General features: G+C 44.8%; 1 protein-coding gene across 2 annotated transcripts in view; it reads left to right on the top strand.

The window, feature by feature from the left end:
* The window catches only part of LOC127000642 (uncharacterized), a 47,873-nt gene that overhangs the window by 8,295 nt on the left and 27,078 nt on the right, over positions 1-12,500 (top strand). The window lies entirely within an intron of this gene.

The raw sequence follows: 12,500 nt of genomic DNA, 5'->3' as shown, positions 1-12,500 counted from the left end.
GGCATAACGTCTTCCCCTACCCCCCCACTCCTTACCACTCCCCATCACAAATACCTCTCAGTGTGGCGGTGGTGGTGGAAGTGGTGGAGGTAGTAGTTGTGGGAATGAGTTAAGGTGACTGATATGGTGGTGGTGGTGGTTGTCTTGGTGGTGGTGATAAATGTGGTTGGAGTGGTGATGGTGGTGGTGGTGGTGGTGGTGGTGGTGGTGGTGGTGGTGGTGGTTGTCTTGGTGGTGGTGATAAATGTGGTTGGAGTGGTGGTGGTGGTGGTGTTGGTGGTGGTGGTGGTGGTGGTGGTTGTCTTGGTGGTGGTGATAAATGTGGTTGGAGTGGTGTTGGGGGTGCTGGAATGGTGGTGGTGGTGGGGGCGGTGGTGGTGAAAGTGATGTTGACGATAGTGGTAGTCCATTTCTTACACTACTACTACATTACTACTACTACTACTACTACTACTACTACTACTACTACTACTACTACTACTACATTTCTACTGATAACAATAATGATCATAGTAATACCACCACCACCACCACCACGACTACCACCACCACCACCACCACCACCACCACCACCACCACCACGACTACCACCACCATCACCACCACCACGACTACCACCACCACCACCACCACCACCACCACCACCACCACCACCACCACTACCACCACCACCACCACCACCACCACCACCACCATCACAGTCATCACACTTTAAATGCAAGACAAAGAACAAGTATGAATCACCATTACCTTGAATAGAGCAACACACACACACACACACACACACACACACACACACACACACACACACACACAGGTGACGAGGGCAGTTAATGTGACGTAAGTGGGTAAAGGTTAGCGGAGAAATAGGTCAGGTAGGTAGGTAGACAGGTAGATTGGTAGGTTGGTAGGAAGGTAAGGTGGGAGATGGAAAGGTAGCTTGTATTATAGGTAGGAAGGGAAGTAGGAAGATATGTATGTATGTATGTATGTATGAAAGTAGGTAGGTAGAAGTACAGTCAGGTGTGGAAAAGTATAATTAGATCAAACAATTTGCACTTTGGATTATTAAGCTGTTGCTGTTGTTGTTATTATTGTTATTAGTTCCTTGCATGTTGTATTACAGTGGTATTTTTTTTTTACATTCCCGCCTATAGCGCCAGTATGCTTTCTTCAGGGGCCAGAAGGTCGTTCCAAGCCCGTCGTGGCGCAGGTAATTTTTTATAGTGGCGCCAGTTATGCTTGGCTCATGCTGCCCTCCGGAACTCATTCTTGATTTACTGGACGGTTTCTTCCAGAGTCCGGGTTGATGGGTGGTCTTCAGGACAGCATGTGGGTAGTCTTAGGCCACTCGGCGGTGACTGAAAAATCCCAGGTTGTAGCGTGGGGATTCGAACCTACGTTGTCCATGGCGTGGCGAATGTGAGCCCAGCACGCTAACCACTCAGCCACCCTCTACCCTAAGGCTTGTTCTCTCTCTCTCTCTCTCTCTCTCTCTCTCTCTCTCTCTCTCTCTCTCTCTCTCTCTCTCTCTCTCTCTCTCTCTCTCTCTCTCTCTCTCTCTCTCTCTCTCTCTCTCTCTCTCTCTCTCTCTCTCTCTCTCTCTCTCTCTCTCTCTCTCTCTCTCTCTCTCTCTCTCTCTCTCTCTCTCTCTCTCTCTCTCTCTCTCTCTCTCTCTCTCTCTCTCTCTCTCTCTCTCTCTCTCTCTCTCTCTCTCTCTCTCTCTCTCTCTCTCTCTCTCTCTCTCTCTCTCTCTCTCTCTCTCTCTCTCTCTCTCTCTCTCTCTCTCTCTCTCTCTCTCTCTCTCTCTCTCTCTCTCTCTCTCTCTCTCTCTCTCTCTCTCTCTCTCTCTCTGACATTTATTATTGTCATTGATTGTTTTTTCTAGGTAGTAACGATTTTTTTCATATCTTATTATTTTTGCTGTTCTTAAATATTTTAATTTCTTTTCTTTACCCTATTCATTCGCTTCTTTATTTTCTTTTTTTTTCTTTTTTTTTCTTTTCTTTGTTTACTACTATTTTTCATTTTCTGACATTTTTTTATATTCTTTATTTAATTTCCTGACTCGATTTTCCATCTCTCTTTCTTTCTTTCTTTCTTCCTTTCTTTCTCTTTTTTTTTTTTTTTTTAGTGTGCGTGTCTGTGTTCTCGTCTAAGGCTGATATCTTGGTTATTATTCTTGTTATTACTGTTATTATTTTTATTACCTTGACGGAAGTAATTTTCTCTCTGTCTCTTTTTTTTCTCACTTGATATATTAGTATGTTTTTTTTCATTGTTTCGTTTGCATATTTTATCTTTTTATCTAGTTTTTGATCTGCTACACGTGTCTACTTGCAGTAAATTGAGTCATACATCACGGCAGCCACTATAAATAAAATTCGCATGCGCCACTAACAGGAGGGGCCGTCCAAGAGGTACTTCAGTACAGCATACCGGCGCTATAGGCAACACACACACACACACACACACACACACACACGAAAAAAAAAAAAAATGTAAAAATATAAATTGAAGGTATTTGTTGTTGTTGTTGGTGGTGGTGATGTTGTTGTTGTTGTTGTTGTTGTTTTTGTTGTTGTTGATGATGGTGTTTTCTTACTTTCTCAATCATTTTTCTTAATACTTTTATTATTATTTTTTTTTTTAATAGTTGCGTGCAGGGTAAGTGAACTATGGGATGTTGTAACCGTAGACTTTATCAACACTACTTTTGATGATGATGGTACGTATTATGATTATGAATGTGATGGTGATGATGATGATTATGACTGTGACGATGCAGTGATGATAATGGTGGTGGTGTTGACGGTGATGAGGGTTGACATTATTACGAAAATATGAATGCAACAATATATAGTTCTGTGGAAATAAGAATAAGTATACTTTTAATTGAATGAAAATAATAACAATGTGCAATAATTTTCTTCTTCCTTCCTTCCCTCATTCATTTACTCTCTCCCTTTCTTCCTTCCTTTCCTCAACTTTCCTTCCTTTCCTCATCCTTTCCATCCTTCCTCTATTCCTTTCCTCCTTTCCTATTTCGTTCCTTCGTTCCTTCCTTCCTGCGTTCGCTTCTTTCTTCTTTCTTTCTTTACTTCCCTCCTTCCTTTCCTCCTTTCCTCTTTCGTTCCTTCGTTCCTTCCTTCCTGCGTTCGCTTCTTTCTTCTTTCTTTCTTTACTTCCCTCCTTCCTTCCCTCCTTTCCTATTTCGTTCCTTCGTTCCTTCCTTCCTGCTTTCGCTTCTTTCTTCTTTCCTACTTTGCTTCTCTCCCTCCTTCCTTCCCTCCTTTCCTCTTTCGTTCCTTCTTTCCTTCCTTCCTGCGTTCTCTTCTTTCTTCCTTCCTTCTTTACTCCCCTCCTTCCTTCCTTTCCTCCTTTCCTCTTTCGTTCCTGCCTTCCTTCCTTACTTCCTTCCCTCCTACCATCCTTCGTGCCCTTCTTTCTTCTGTCCTTCCTTACTTCCCTCCTTCCTTCCCTCACCTTCCTCCCTTTCTCCACGCTCCCTCCCTGTCACCTTTCCCTCCCTCCTTCCTTCCCTCCTTTCCTCTTTCGTTCCTGCCTTCCTTCCTTACATCCTTCCCTCCTACCATCCTTCTAGCCCTACTTTCTTCTTTCCTTCCTTCCTTCCCTCCTTCCTTCCCTCACCTTCCTCCCTTTCTCCACGCTCCCTCCCTGTCAACCCTCCCTTTCTTTTCTTCCTTCCCTCCTTTCCTCTTTCGTTCCTGCCTTCTTTCCTTACTTCCTCCCCTCCTACCTTCCTTCGTTCCCTACTTTCTTCTTTCCTTCCTTACTTCCCTCCTTCCTTCCCTCACCTTCCTCCCTTTCTCCACGCTCCCTCCCTGTCACCCCTCCTTTTCTTTTCTTCCTTCCCCTCATGACGGTGATTAAACGCGTGACTACAGGAAGAACGTAAGACTGAGAATGTCTTGTATAAAGCATTACCAAGCGGCGAAGAAGTGAATGTGTTTAAAGCTTTATTAGACTATATATAACGACAATCTCTTTTGTATGTGACTTTGAAAAGACACAAACTTTTGACGTGTGTCTCACTTAAACCAATTGAAAGTTGTTAAATGTCAAAGTTTGAATTGTTACGAAGCGGCGAAGAGGTGAATATACTTTAAGTCTTATTGCGGTGTATAAAGTGATGGTTTCTTTAGCGTGTGACCAGCTAGTGAGATACAAACTTTCACTATGAAGGTTGAAGAAGAAGAAGAAGAAGAAGGAGAGAGAGAGAGAGAGAGAGAGAGAGAGAGAAGCTTACCACTACTACTTGCAAGGAACTGATAAAAAAAGTGAAAATTGAGTTATCTAATTACACCTGTCCATACCTGAATGTACTGCTACCCACCTACCTACTTACCTACCTATCTACTTACCTACTTACCTAAAAATAACTTAAAAATGATTCAACTATTTTTCCTTCCTATCCACAGACTTGCTCATACCCAGTAACCCAACCTCTCCCACTCACCCTGCCTCACCCTGCCTTACTCCTCCCTCCCACCCTCCCTCACCTTGCCTTGCTCCTCCCTCCCACCCTCCCTCACCTTGCTTTACCCTTCCCTTCCCTTCCTTCACCCTCCTCCTACCTTCCTCTTCCCTCCCACCCTGCCTCACCCTGCCTTACTCCTCCCTCCCACCCTGCCTCACCTTGCCTTACTCCTCCCTCCCACCCTCCCTCACCTTGCCTTACTCCTCCCTCCCACTCTCCCTCACCTTGCTTTACCCTTCCCTTCCCTTCCTTCACCCTCCTCCTACCTTCCTCTTCCCTCCCACCCTGCCTCACCCTACCTCACCCTTCCCTTACTTCACCCTCCTCCTACCTTCCTCTTCCCTCCCACCCTGTCTCACCCTACCTCACCCTTCCCTTCCCTTCCTTCACCCTCCTCCTACCTTCCTCTTCCCTCCCACCCTGCCTCACCCTACCTCACCCTTCCCTTCCTTCACCCTCCTCCTACCTTCCTTTTCCCTCCCACCCTGCCTCACCCTACCTCCTTCCTTCCTTCACCTCCTCCTACCTTCCTTCCCTCCCCCTGCCTCACCCTACCTCCTTCCTTCCTTCCTTCACCCTCCTCCTACCTTCCTCTTCCCTCCCACCTGCCTCACCCCTACCTCCTTCCTTCCTTCACCCTCCTCCTACCTTCCTTCCCTCCCACCCTGCCTCACCCCTACCTCACCCCTTCCTTCACCCTCCTCCTACCTTTTCCCTCCCACCCTGCCTCACCCTACCTTATCCTTCCCTTCCTTCACCCTCCTCCTACCTTCCTCTTCCCTCCCACCCTGCCTCACCCTACCTTAGCCTTCCCTTCACTTTCTTCACCCTCCTCCTACCTTCCTCTTCCCTCCCACCCTGCCTCACCCTACCTTAGCCTTCCCTTCCTTCCTACACCCTCCTCCTACCTTCCTCTTCCCTCCCCACCCTACCTCACCCTTCCCTTCCTTCACCCTCATCCTACCTTCCTTTTCCCTCCCACCCCTGCCTCACCCTTCACCCTCCTCCTACCTTCCTCTTCCCTCCACCCTGCCTCACCCTACCTTCCTTCCCTTCACCCTCCTCCTACCATCCTCTTCCCTCCCACCTGCCTCACCCTACCTTCCTTCACCCTCCTCCTACCTTCCTCTTCCCTCCCACCCTGCCTCACCCTACCTTACCCTTCCCTTCCTACACCCTCCTCCTACCATCCTCTTCCCTCCCACCCTGCCTCACCCCTACCTCACCTTCCCTTCCTTCACCCCTCCTCTACCTTCCTCTTCCCTCCCACCCTGCCTCACCCTACCTCACCCTTCCCTTCCTTCACCCTCCTCCTACCTTCCTCTTCCCTCCCACCCTGCCTCACCCTACCTCACCCTTCCCTTCCTTCACCCTCCTCCTACCTTCCTCTTCCCTCCCACCCTGCCTCACCCTACCTCACCCTTCCCTTCCTTCACCCTCCTCCTTCCTCTTCCCTCCCACCTGCCTCACCCTACCTCACCCTTCCTTCCTTCACCTCCTCCTACCTTCCTCTTCCTCCCCTGCCTCACCCTACCTCACCCTTCCCTTCCTTCACCCTCCTCCTACCTTCTTCTTCCCTCCCTTGCCTCACCCTACCTCACCATTCCCTTCCTTCACCCTCCTCCTACCTTCCTCTTCCCTCCCACCCTGCCTCACCCCTACCTCACCCTTCCTTCCTTCATCCTCCTACCTTCCTCTTCCCTCCCCCCCTGCCTCACCCTACCTCACCCTTCCCTTCCTTCACCCTCCTCCTACCTTCTTCTTCCCTCCCACCCTGCCTCACCCTACCTCACCCTTCCCTTCCTTCACCCTCCTCCTACCTTCCTCTTCCCTCCCACCCTGTTTACACAAAAAAGGAGGAGGTATAATAATATATGCGAAAAATAATTTAGAAGTCATTCAGCTAAACATAGCCGAAACAGAGGCTTATGATTCATTGTATGTACAAGCAACGATCAATAATGAAAAGTATGTTCTGGGCGTAATTTACCGACCTCCTAAATCAAATGAAGACATTGATGGAAATCTCTACGCAGAGATAAATAGAGTTATCAGAAATAAAAATGCAATAATATGCGGTGACTTCAATAACCCCTCCGTTAACTGGAATGCACTTTCTGGCGACAGAGAAGGCGAGAGATTAATTAACTTTGCACAAAATTCATTTCTTAATCAAACTGTTACCATGCCGACACGCGGAAATAATATTCTTGATTTAATCTTCGCGACCGATAGTCATCTCATAACTGCCTGTGAGGTAGGCGAGCCATTTGCAAGCAGCGACCACAACATTATAAGATGTACTTTGAATATTGAAACAAAAGCACGAGCAAACTCACTCTTAATACCTAATTATAGTAAAGCAAATTTTATGGACCTAAAAAGAGAACTGGCTTCAGTAAATTGGAATCATTTGCTCAACAACGTCAGCGTTCAAGAAATGTATAATCGTTTTACTGCACAAATCACAGCGAGTGTAAATAAATTCATTCCACTCAAGCCACGAAGGACTGATAATCAAAAACCGTTGTGGATGAATAATTACCTACAAAAAATCATTGTCGAAAAAAGAAAACTTTATAAGAAATATAAACTCACATAATTCACAGGATCATACTAATTACATCAATGTCAAGAGAGAGAGCGAAAGGAAAGTCAGAAAACAGAAACGCGAATATGAGATGAAAATATCACTCGATGCTAAGAAAAATCCCAGGTTATTTTTCAGTTACATAAGAAACAAAAAAACTGTTAAAAATAATATCGGCCCACTACTATTAAGTGGCAATACGATTAGTGATGATAAAGGCTTGGCGTCGGTCCTAAATTCAACCTTTAATAGCGTATTTACAAAAGAGAACATGACATCGATTCCAGCCCCGAAGAAAATTTTTCAAGGCCCTGAAGAACATAAGCTTGCATTGACCGAAATTGATATCAGCGAAGTGCGTGCGTACCTGCAGAAAATAGATCCAAATAAATCTCCGGGCCCCGATAATTTATCTCCTCGCGTGTTAAGAGAATGTAGTCAACAGCTAGAATTACCCATAACATTAATATTCAACAAGTCATTATCTCAGGCCAGTGTGCCTCTCGAGTGGAAAAAGGCCAATATTACCCCGATCTTTAAAAAAGGAGACAAAAAACAAGCCAGTAATTATCGCCCTATCAGCCTTACGTCTGTCCTAATTAAACTATTCGAAAAAATAATTAGGGATAAAATTATCACTTTCCTTGAAACAAATGAATTGATAACTGAGAGTCAGCATGGATTTCGTTGTAATCGGTCTTGCCTTACCAACCTATTAACCTTTTTCAACGATGTTTATACATGTTGGGACGCCCGAAGCCCCTATGACGTAATTTACCTAGATTTTCAGAAAGCGTTTGATGAAGTTCCTCACGTTAGGCTTATTTCTAAACTGCGTTCCCACGGTATTAACGACCATCTATGTGCGTGGATTCATGACTGGCTCACCGACAGAGAACAACTTGTAGTTCTTAATGGTGAAGCATCGGATTGGCAACCCGTCACCAGTGGCGTTCCCCAAGGTTCGGTCCTGGGGCCAACACTATTCATAATTTACGTGAACGACTTAGAAACTGATACCCTATCAAAAGTAGCCAAATTCGCCGACGACACCAAATTAGGAGGTACGGTAATGAACAGTCAAGGTTGCGAGAACATTCAATCAGACTTAATAAGACTTGCCGACTGGAGCGAAAAATGGCAAATGAGTTTTAACGTAGATAAATGTAAAGTAATGCACATAGGTGAAAAAAATCCTAACCTTAAATATCAGATTCAAGGACATGAGCTCAGCGAAGTAAAACAAGAAAAAGATCTTGGTGTCATTATCAGTAACACTCTTAAAATGAGTGATCAATGTTCTGCAGCGAGTAAAAAAGCCAATATGATGTTGGGATTAATCTCAAGAAACTTTAATTATAAATCACCCGAACTTATGAAGAGATTATATTTAGCATTTGTAAGACCACACCTAGAATACGCCGTTCAGTTCTGGTCACCGAACTATATCAAAGATCAAGTTTTGCTAGAAAAGATACAGCAACGAGCAACCAAACAAATTCCAGCGCTCCGAAACTTGTCATATGACGAGCGTTTAAAGCGTTTAAATATGTTTTCCCTAAAAAAGCGAAGGATAAGAGGGGACTTAATTGAAGTGTTCAAAATCCTTAATGGATTCGACAACATTAACCCAGATAGTCTATTTCAGAGAGACACCAACACAAGAACACGCAGCAACGGTATGAAGTTAAAGGGAAATCGATGTAACACATTGGTGTGCAGAAGTTTTTTCAATAACAGAGTCGTCGATCACTGGAATAGACTCCCACCGTCAGTAGTTAGCGCACAGAGTATCAATAGCTTTAAGTCTTCTTTGGATAAGTACTTCAGGGATATAAGATTATACTGACCCTTTTTCGCATGTTTTCAGACAGATTGCAGCAAGACCTCAACCTATATTCATATAATTCTCCCCCACAACCTAGATTGCAAGTAGCGAAAGTCAACAATAGAGTAAAGCAACAGTTAATGTCCGCATGACAGGTGGAGTGAGGTGTGGGTGCAGTAAGGTGACAGGTTACTGGTGCGTGCCTAGTACCGCCGGTAAAATGAGGATCAAGCCTCCACCTGTGCCCCTGAAACTACACCTCACCCATCGTGAGTATTAGGGGGGATTCTGGGGCTGCCCTGTGTAGGCCACTCGTCCTCTTCCAGTCTCCCTGTATTTCTATGTTCTTATGTAATGAAGTCATTTTCCCCCACAGCTTAGGTTACCAGTAGTGTAAGGTAAGGGTAGTAATTTCCTCTTATTTCTCTCTTTACTGTAAAGTTTCCATGGCCCTTTCTTCCTTAAAGGTACATGGTGTTCTCTTCTAACTATTTCCTGCCGGCACGTTGCCGGAGGGAGAGGTGGGTGGGGAGGAGCCTTCATCTATTCTCTCCTGTCCTACCACACGTAGATTACTAGTAGTAGCGGTAGTCAACAGACACCCTCGCCATAGACCGATAGGTCTTCTGGTGTCTGTTCTTCCTATATATTCCTTTGTATTCCTCTTCCCTCCCACCCTACCTCACCCTTCCTCACCCTTCCCTTCGTTCACCCTCCTCCTACCTTCCTCTTCCCTCACACCCTGCCTCACCCTACCTTACCCTTCCCTTCAATCACCCTCCTCCTACCTTCCTCTTCCCTCCCACCCTGCCTCGCCCTACCTCACCCTTCCCTTCCTTCACCCTCCTCCTACCTTCCTCTTCCCTCACACCCTGCCTCGCCCTACCTCACCCTTCCCTTCCTTCACCCTCCTCCTACCTTCCTCTTCCCTCACACCCTGCCTCGCCCTACCTCACCCTTCCCTTCCTTCACCCTCCTCCTACCTTCCTCTTCCCTCCCACCATGCCTCACCCTACCTTATCCTTCCCTTTCTTCACCCTCCTCCTACCTTCCTCTTCCCTCCCACCCTGCCTCACCCTACCTCACCCTTCCCTTCCTTCACCCTCCTCCTACTTTCCTCTTCCCTCCCACCTTGCCTCACCCTACCTCACCCTTCCCTTCCTTCACCCTCCTCCTACATTCCTCCTCCCTCCCACCCTGCCTCTCCCTACCTCACCCTTCCCTTCCTTCACCCTCCTCCTACCTTCCTCCTCCCTCCCACCCTGCCTCACCCTACCTCACCCTTCCCTTCCTTCACCCTCCTCCTCTTCTGTTGTGACGTGACGCGGACAGACTGTAACACAAATACCTTGAGACACAACACGTGGCTCGCTAATTGGACTGATAAGCTAGACCGAAAATAACTCATAATTATCTCGAATATATTTTGTCGTTTTTCGTTTTATCTTCTTTTTTTTCTTCCTATCTTTATTTTTTTGTAATTTTGACTTTCTTTGTTTTGCTTTATGTCTTTCTTTACTTGTCCCTTTCTTCATTTTCTTTATTTTTCATGATATATTTAATAACTTGACTTTCTTTTTTCTTTCTTTTTCCTTCTCTTTCTTTCTTTCTTTCTTTCTTTTTCTTTCTTTCTTTCTTTTTTCTTTCTTTCTTTGTGTGCGTGCTAACTTTCTCTCTGAATAAAAAAAAAAATATTAATAACCACATCACAAGGCATGCACGAACACACCCAAAACCTGTCAGTGTCACGTATTAAGAAGAGGAGACACGTTTTTGTACCTAGTGATTACGGGTTGACAACATGCAGTACTTGAGAGAGAGAGAGAGAGAGAGAGAGGGGGGGGGGAGGGGGGGAAGAAACGTGTCATGTTCGTGTTCTTTGCTAATAGAATAACGTGAAGGTATTGTTGAGGTGATGGAGATAGGAATAGTAGATCTTTTCCTCCTCCTCCTCCTCCTCCTCCTCCTTCTTCTTCTTCTTCTTCTTCTTCTTCTTCTTCTTCTTTTTTTCTTCTTCTTTTTCTTCTTCTTCTTCTTCTTCTTCTTCTTCGTTTTTTTTCTTCTTCTTTTTCTTCTTCTTCTTCTTCTTCTTCTTCTTCTTCTTCTTCTTCTTCTTCTTCTTCTTCTTCTTCTTCTTCTTCTTCTTCTTCTTTTTCTTCTTTTTTTTCTTCTTCTTTTTCTTCTTCTCCTTCTTCTTCTTCTTCTGTTTCTTCTTCTTCTTTCTCTTCTTCTCGTCGCTATACAAAGGAGATAACTTGAATTGCTAGATCTTGTGTGTTAGTTTGAATTAATGTTTTTTTTTTTATGTAGCGGGTATTTTTTTGTTGTTTAGTTTGTTTTAGGCCTTGAGTTGTTTCCTTCGCCGTAAAAAAACAAAAGTTCGTCAGTGTATAAAGGACAAGTTTAAGCAACACCATGTTTTTTGTTGTGTGTGTGTGCGTTTGTTACTCTACGTCAGTGTATAAAAAGGAAAGTTTAATCGACAAGTTCAATAGACAGTTTTAATAGGTATGTGTTGGTCTTCGTCGGTGTTTACGTGTAAATGAGGGAAGTTTAAATCAGCGGAATTGATAAGAAAAAGAAAACAGCAATCAGTTAAAGAAAAAAAAGAAGAAAACTGCTCTGCCTGATTCATCGTCTAAATTCAAGCAAGACACGAAGAGGTTTAGAAGAGGATTAAGAGGAAAAGGAAGAGTATTTAGCGTTTTAGAAGAGGAGTAAGAGGAAATGGAAAAGGATTACGAGTTTTAGAAAAGGATTAAAAGGTTTACAAGAGGTTTACGAGGAGGAGGAAGCTCAACCCTTAAGTTCAAACAAGACACCAGTTTCAACTTTCAAACTCGGGAAAGACACCAACAACCTCAGTCCCCATAAAGAAAGAAGTACAGCCTGGTATACCATCTGTCTCCTCTGCCCATCAAGTCGTGAAGCTCAATCTTCAAATTCACATAAGACACCAATTTCAACTTTCAAACGCGAGCAAGGGGTTAGGTTAGGTTAGGGGTTAGGTTAGGTTAGGTTACGTTAGGGATTAGATTAAGTTAGGTCACGTTAGGGGTTAAGTTAGGTCAGGTCAGATTAGGTTAGGTTAGGTTAGCTCAATCTTTTAAGTTCAAACACGACACCAATTTCAACTTTCAAACTCGGGCAAGACACCAACAACCTCACTCGCCGTCAAGAATGAAGTAGCTACAGCCTGACCTACCATCTGACTCCTCTGCCCAAGTGACGGCCGCGCCCTTTCACCGTCCCATTAATAAGTTGTAGCGTTCAGAAAGCGTAACCTTACCGTGCACAACGTGTGACCTTTTAAGGGAGGAAAGGACAAGACTGAAGTCACCGAACACCGCAGATACTGAGGAGAGAATGTTTCAAGCTTTTGGGGGGTGACTAAACTCCTTCTGAGCCTCGAGAAATAGCTCATCCCTTTACTTATTTACTCGTTTATTCATCATTATTTGACAACATGCTACCCAGAAATTGTAAGAGAAGTCATGGCAGGCAGAGGATCAGGTGGAAGAATGAGATCAAAGCATTTGCTCTTCGTCTCATCAACTCTTCTCCTCCTACTGATAGTCTTC

Source organism: Eriocheir sinensis, chromosome 19 (genome assembly GCF_024679095.1).
Source record: "Eriocheir sinensis breed Jianghai 21 chromosome 19, ASM2467909v1, whole genome shotgun sequence".
Classification (NCBI taxonomy): Eukaryota; Metazoa; Arthropoda; class Malacostraca; order Decapoda; family Varunidae; genus Eriocheir; species Eriocheir sinensis.
Note: the sequence above shows the minus strand (reverse complement) of the source record. Positions and strands in the feature narration are given on the sequence as shown.